Source organism: Spinacia oleracea, chromosome 6 (assembly GCF_020520425.1).
Source record: "Spinacia oleracea cultivar Varoflay chromosome 6, BTI_SOV_V1, whole genome shotgun sequence".
Taxonomy (NCBI): Eukaryota; Viridiplantae; Streptophyta; class Magnoliopsida; order Caryophyllales; family Amaranthaceae; genus Spinacia; species Spinacia oleracea.
Genome location: NC_079492.1, coordinates 1,695,025 through 1,703,437, shown reverse-complemented (window position 1 = coordinate 1,703,437; position 8,413 = coordinate 1,695,025).

Below are 8,413 nucleotides of genomic sequence, written 5' to 3'. Positions count from 1 at the left end.
GACGTACCTATCAACCAAGAGTAGTTTCTAGACTATTAGCAAAAGGCTTTTGCTTACCTAAAATATTTTAGAATTGAGTCAAACATAATGTGCTTAATTCTTCAATGATTTTAGGGTCTTGGAATCATTTTATTCACACCTGCCGGAACAATAAATTCGAATAAAATGCTAATAACTTGTTCGAATTGCATGATTGCTTTAATTTTCAAGTTATTATTCATGATAAATGTTTAGACTTTGCATGCTTCAATGTATGTTTTAATTATTGTTTATAATTAAATATCTTGCACTGCAGTAATTCCTTTTAAAAAGGTAACAGTAAATTTCCTGGATTGGTAGTGAATCCAAGAACGATTCACGAAAATGAGAGAGAATGAGCAATTTAAGATGTACGTTTCTTTTAGCGACTTTTATGGTTGTTTTCGAATATCAATCGAATGGCAAACCAATTGGTGCTTGTGAATTCAAAATACAATGTAGTTTTGAGATCATAAAGCATTGAGTTTAAACGCTCAGCTTTACCAATGGTTAACAACCTAAAATCTTTTTCCATTTAATTCTCGAATGAGTCTAGACCCTAGACATTCGAATAGATCGATGCTTAGAGAACTTTAGAAGCTTCTGGTAAGATCATCTAGTTGAAACAAAATATTCAACATAAATTAAAATGGTAAAGAACCTTGTTGGTGACATTGGACATGTCCAACAAAGTATAAAAGTCAACACTAAAGAATTCAATTCTTAAGACTATAAGAAAGGGTACAAGAAATAGGAAAACAAGGAACAAATGAAAGGAATTTACGATTCCGTTTCTACCTATAAGTTTATGTTTAAAGAGAGTGACCTAGCAATCAAACTTCCTTGGTATCATATACCGCTTGAGGTTCTTATTTCGGTAATAACTCAAACAATGGAAGCTAGGATACACTAATGACCTACAAGTGGGAAATGAAGCATGGAATTGCTACATTAGTTGTAGGGTCATCTAAGTTTGTTTTAAGTCCTTTCAAAGGCTGGAACTTAATGGCTATTTTGTTCCATAATCAGCAAACCTAAATTTCTGCTTCAAACACAGAAAGACTCACATTCAGAAGAACGAAAACAATGCTTGCTTGTTTGTTTATTTGAATGAAATGGTCATTTACGGGTTGAGTCAATATGCTTGATTAAAACAAACAACTCTTTAAATAAAAACTTTACTAGGTTCAAATCAACCCCTTGATTTGAGTTCCACTAATCTTTAGCATTGTTGCTTAGACCATATCAACAAGTTAACTTTCATAAGCTCTATTTCGATGGACTTTTGAAAGTTGATTGATTTCTAGATCAATTTAAGACAAGCTAGTCTTACTTGTTGAAAGTAACAAAAGATATGAACTATTGTTAGAACGCCTAGACAATAGAGTTCAAAGCTAAAGAAAGATTTTATGACTTTATTATTTCACATGGATTTGAGTGAATATAGGTTTATTTACTCAAAGTGATATAAATTTGAATCTGTTTGGCTAGTTCAAAGATTCAGAAGTATAAAATCCACTTGGCAAGAAATCATAAAGATCTAGGTTAGATCATGTTGTTGATTACTTATACCAAGAATGATCATCAATAATTGTATGTTGTAATTTCACGATCTAACTCCATGAGATATGGCATATCTAAGTGGAATGATCGAAGTCAATTAGTACTTGATTCGATCAATGATGAATCATAAAGACTTTTCCTATAATTTCGAAAACAAAATGCTCAACTACCACCAAACTAAACCAAATTCGTCAAAGCTATTGAAAAGTAATTTCATAATATCTTTTCATAATATATATCTAGAGAGTTGTTAAACTCAGTGGGAGCTCAGTGTTTGTTGTTCAACAAACTAAGGCCCAAGTATAGATATATGTTTCATTGTGATTTATTCAAATGAGACACAAGGGTATTGTTTCTACCACGAATTTTTGAGAACATAATGTTTGTTTGCTCGAAATAATGTCCTTTTGGAGATTCGTTTCCAAAATGACAAGTGGGAGAAAATAGACCTCGAAAGTCTTCGAGGCGAACAACAAACATAAACGGACATTCCGGAGGCTTTTCGAAGTGCTTCAGAAAATCCGAGTTTATTCTTTAAGGACTTTAGAAGTGGCTTTAAAGAATAGACATCTCTTAGAAGACTTCACAAGTGCTTCAAGGAGAACAGAATATTCAAAGGACTTTCAAGTGGCTATTAATATTCTATTTGTTTGATGTTCTATACCCAAGTAGGAATAGAGTTCAAGTCATTGAAACTATGAGATTCTTCTATTAGATAGTGAAGAAACCTACAACTTGCAGTCAAACTATTATCATGTAGATTAATGAGTTTGTGACCTGTAAGAAAGCTATGACGAAATCCAGATTCCCTAAAATGGTTAGAAGCCATAAAACATACTCAATGTTTTGATGACAAAATTGAAATTTTGTTGATTTGCAAGAATAGTTTCACACCTATTGGTTGCAAGTCTGTTTTAAGGTTAAAAACCATCAAACATGAAATTGTGTTCACACACAAAGCTAGATTAGTTGCTAAAGGTTACAAGCAAATTCACGGTGTGGATTGTGTTGAAACCTCATGCATAATCGTAATGCTTAAGTCTATAATTCAAGTAATGATTGTATATTGGTACATATGGCAATTGGTTGACAAAACGTATTCCTCAATAAAATATTGGAAGAAAACTATGTACATAGCATGTCATAGGATTTGTGGATCCAAATAATGCTTGAAATGAATGCTAGCTTATGAAATCTAAGTACAGATTTAAGCAAGCAATTGGAAATTGGAATTGTATTTTAGTGAAGCTAAAAAGTATTTTAGTTTCATAAAATGTACATGATTCTTATAGATATATAAGAAGTTTAGTGGGAGTACGTAAAACTTAATTGGTCCTATGTGTATCACACACATATCTCTCTATTGTGAAATAACATTCAAATGCTAATAACTTAGGTTTGAAATTATTCATCAATGATGGACCAAGGCGAAACTTAGTACATACTGGGTATTAAGATCTATTTACAAAGATCTTATGATATTGTTTTGGATTAAGTAATGGCATTTACTAAATCAAACACGAAAGACTCCATTGGAGATATTCGATCCATATGAATAAATCTAAGTAATGAATGTTTGAACTATGTATAAGCAATTACTAAGTTAAACATCAAAGGATCTAAGTGAGATTCTTAACCTATATTATATATCAAAGAATTTAGCTGGATTCAGTATCTACTGAAATTGAATGAGCTAAAGTTACATGAATAGAATTCAATTGGGAATTATTCTGTAAAGGAATTTATCATGTATGATATAATATGAGGATCGCCAAAAACGTATCGTATGACTTTAGGCATGACGAACATATACCAATCTCTATTGATCTAAGTGAAGATCAACTAGATTGAAATCAAGAAAACTTATAGTACTTGAAAAGGTACATAAGATTAGTTCTTGATTCAAGGAAATAAAGATATGCTAAATATTGATGCTACACGCATAAACACTGGTAAAGGATCAAGCAAGACCCTTTGGAGTTAACCATTGGCAAGAACGAGCTATAGAGCATCGTGTTTTGAAATGGAAACATGGATTGAAGACCATGAGTTGTTGCGTGGGAAATTAAAATAATAATTTCTATGTTCTAAGATACAGCTGGAAAGTCTTCCACATATCCGTGAACTGCTTGGATAAGTAAATCCAAACCAGAGCATCACTAGCAACCTATACAGTTGAAGTAGAAGTACTTATTGCCTAAGAAGCAATAAAACTGAGTTGTTTACATTAAAAAGTTCTTCACTGAACTTGGCTGGATCACATGTCTGCTGACTTGATGGTTCTTCATTGCAAAATGCGTAGAACCACTATTTAAGTAAGAAAGACTAGATCACATAATAAACAAACTCAAAATATCTTATCATCCTATCTCGAAAAACATTCGATGAAAGGGATATTAAGATTAGCAAAGCATGATAACTAAACCTATGCAACAAGTGAGAAGCAACACTCACATTGTAGCACTGGAAATCAAGCATAGCTTTGAATTCCATGAAATGTTTTAAAGATGGGTTAGAGGCCCATGGTTGTAAAACGTTGGGGTTGAACATTTATCATATATGAAATGTATTTTTCATATTCCATTTAATCTTAGTTTAGTATTAAATGATGAGTCCCTTCAATTTGACGATATATTCAAGATAGACTGTCAGGACCAATTCTGTGACTAAGAAATGTCTATCAAGTGAACTTGAATGTCAAAAGTTGAAAATGGTCCCTGGTCGGAGTTTTCTATAAAATTGGACGCATAGAAAACGTTAGACGACTAGAATGCAAGATGACTAGTAGTTCTGTTTCTTGAACTATGTGGACATGGCAATATCATAATCATTTGCATAGATACTTACTTTGAGAAGACTAGTATCGGACAGACCTATTAAACTTTACTGTAAGAGATGAAAATCTGTCATAAGTAAATTTCATTAAAATTATTAGACACTAAATCCTCAATACCTGAGTGATTTGAGATTACTTGTTTGAGAACTGGTTACTTTGACGTTGACCAACCGTCGCACCGTAAAAGGAGGCTATAAAGGCAACGCTCAGGTAATCACCTATCAAACGAAGTCTAATCTCAAGATCGCAAGATTGGGATTGTCCTCCCATAAATCGGGATGAGATGCTTAAAAGTTGTACACGGCCACTCGGAGAGCTAGAAACTGTGAAATGCATGGCCGTGCTCGGATGAATCATAGGCTATGATTATCTGTTTATTTGATCAGTTGAACTCTGAAACCGAGAAACACCTCTGGACATAATAAGGATGACAACTCTTACATTATGTTCAAGAGCAAGCATCGAGCGACAAAGGAATTAGGAAATGCACACTTGTCCCTAAGGACAAGTGGGAGACTGAAGGAAATAATGCCCTTGGTCCAAGTACGCATTCAATGTTAAGTCTAATAAATGCGGTTCAATATTAATTAACAAGTTAATAATTCAGTGAGATCAAGTGAGCTGAATGCCTAGCTAGAGGCCGCTTCAGTTCAAGTGGAATTAATGATATTAATCCACAGCTTACTCTTGACTGAACCCGTAGGGTCACACAAATAGTACGTAAACGGATCAAGTATTTAATGGAATTAAATACTCTATTTATGCATATTCGGAATCGACGGATCTTGGTTTCAGTGGGAGCTGAGATCGTCACAAGCAAGTGAATACTCCGGAAATGATGATATTGCCGGAAACGGAAATATGGATCGCATCGGAAATATAAATATTATCCAACTCGTAGATGTTGCCGGAAACGAAAACATGGTACGTATCGAAAAATATTATCGGAAATGGAAATATTGCCGGAAACAGAAATATTGCCAGAATCGGAAATATTATCGGAATCGGAAAATAATTCCGGAAACGAAAATATTAAATATTTGTTCGAAACGGAAATTAATTCCGGAATCGAAAATATTAAATATTATTCGTATCGGAAATGAATTCCGGAACCGGGAATTTAATCGGAAGCGTATCGTACGAATTAGCATCAGACGAGGCCTGCCGGACGAAGGCCCAGCACGAAGCCGGGCCATCGCCCAGCAAGCAAGACGCACGCCAACACGCACAGCCCATGGCAGCGCCAGGCCCACCGCAAGGCAGGCCCAGCGCGCCAAGGCGTGGCTACGTAGCGTGGGCTGCGTAGCGTGGGCCAAGCGCACGCACGCGTGGGCGCCCTCGTGGCTCCGTGCGTGTGTGTGTTTGTGTCCATGCACAATTCCTGAATCTATTAGGATTTGGTGTATGATTAAATTCCTATTACTAAAAGGATTATTTAATTAATTACAGTCCTTGTAGGATTCTAAGTTTAATTAAATCGTATCCTACTAGGATTCCAATTCCCTTTCCAAACCTCTATAAATAAAGGCCTAGGGTCATAATTTATATACATGGGATTGAAGTATTCTAAGGGTAAGTTTTGAAAGAAAAATAAGCCAAACACTTGCAAACACTCAACCGAATTTCCTAGTAACCTTAAGGGCGATTCTAGTTGGTCTAACTTGAGGCGGATCCGGACGTACTGTGGACTATCTACGGAGGGACGACATTTGGAGTCCTAAAGGCTTGTTCTTGTTCGGTTCGGGCGCAGCTAGGGAGGGCACGCTACAAAGTGTATGCTCCTAAATTATGCTAAATGATTATGTGTAAATAATATGTTTCCTGGCATTAAGGTTTTTCCGCATGATTTATGTTTTGTCATATGTATCATAACCTAACAGTGGTATCACGAGCCTCTTATTATTTTCATAATCTAAATTGCATGAACATGGTTAAATTATACAAATTTGCAAGGAATTAAAAGGGGTGATTAATTTTCGTAATTGTTAATTAATTGCAAATTGCGTTTATTTAATTATATGTACGCAGTTTTTCGACAGAATGTTCGTTACTCAACCAAATCGAGTGATTTTTGTGTCAATTCCGCATGTAAAAGGCATTCTAAAATTTTGACAAATTTTTTTTCCGCCGAAACCCAGAATTCCCAAATTCGAAGCCTAACTATGACTTTTAGGAGGTTTTAGTTTTTCGAACGCAAAAGTTTGTAAATTTAAGATGTTAAATTAAATATTTGCGATTCTTGTTGATAAATCTTGAATTTTTTATTGACCTACTGTATATGTTTAACAAGTTTGAATGCCTAGCGTTGTTAATTATGCAATCTAATTTGTAATTATGATTACTTTTTTGAAAATTGGCGTAATTTAGAATTAATTTGATTTTCATAATTAATTTATAATTTAATTAGATACCTATGATTAAAAACCACCATAAAAATTGTAAATTTGTGTTAAATTTTAAATTTTTATGACCTAGATTTGAATCCATGTTAATCGGAAATCAATTAATTAATAAATTTTTGATTTTTCGCCCTAAAATTATGAAATTAATATGATTTATTAATTTGTCATTAACTTTTAAAATAAATTTTTTAATTTTTATGCGATTCGCTCATATAACTTGCACGCACAAAGCAATGGACGCTACGTGTTACCCTTAAGGGGTGTTGTATAGTGCGGGCATGCGATGACGAGCAAGGGAGCTCGTCGCCCATGCGGTACTATGACTTTTAGGAGGTTTTAGTTTTTCGAACGCAAAAGTTTGAAAATTTTAAACATAATTAAAGTATAAATAAAATAGTTTTAAAGTACGAAAGCATGCCACTCTCTCAATCATCCCAAGCCACATGATTTCGATCGTACTTTGATCTACCAACCTGCTATATTATTCTACTCCCCAACAATGCAAGTGCAAATGATGGATCATCATAGGGTCATTAAGGCAAAGGCCATGACCAAAAGACACAAAGCACGTAGTCAGCAAAAAGCTGAGTACTTACAAGGCTAGAGTGAGCTAAAACTATAAACATGCAGCACTCACTAAGTACTAATCAACATGCAAAAGCCATTAAATAAATAACAAGCAAATCATGAATACAAGACTCGACTCTTGACTCGACTCTTGACTCACAATTTAATTAGAATAAGCTTCAACGGGCCAAAGAAAGTTCAATAAAGGAAAAAGTGATGGGAGCCAACCATACACTAAATAATAAATAATAAATTCGGGCCATACCGAGTGTCGGGCCATACCGACGGAATTCCTGCGCATAATATAAATGAAACAACGTCTTGTATCATTAGTAGGAGTACGAGATTTCCGGAAAACACTGACTGATAACTGACTGATCACTTATGTTGGACTGAAGGTATCATAAGAAGTCTTATCACTGACTGATCAAACACTGACTGATCACTGACTGATCAAACTTAGACATACTTATCACTGACTGATAAAACACTGACTGATGTTGGACTGAACTTATCATAAGAAGTCTTATCACTGACTGATCAAACACTGACTGATCACTGACTGATCAAACTTACACATAATGTAACAGCCCGCTCTTTTGAGCTGCTAATTAGACATACTTATCACTGACTGATCAAACTTAGGATGCAAATTACTAGACTAAACCTGAATTAATTCCCACAATTAACTTTAAAATAACTCACAAAACAAAGATAACTTGACCAATGACAATCCCTAGCTTTCTCATAACATTCAAGCCAAAAAGTTTTCTTCCACATTCACATCCTTGATTTATATCTGATCCTTCCCAATACCTGCAAAATCACTGAAAATGAATCTGCCCCCACCAGGACAGGTTCAAAGAACAAAGTCAGGGAAACTGAGTACACACTGTCCAACCTGAAACTCATTTTGGTGGCTTAAAACATGATATCGCGATTTATTTATTTGTAAGGTAAAACTGATTTAAAACGATCAAAAATCATATTTCAAATCAAGCTCAGCAAACAAATTGCAAGAGCTTAA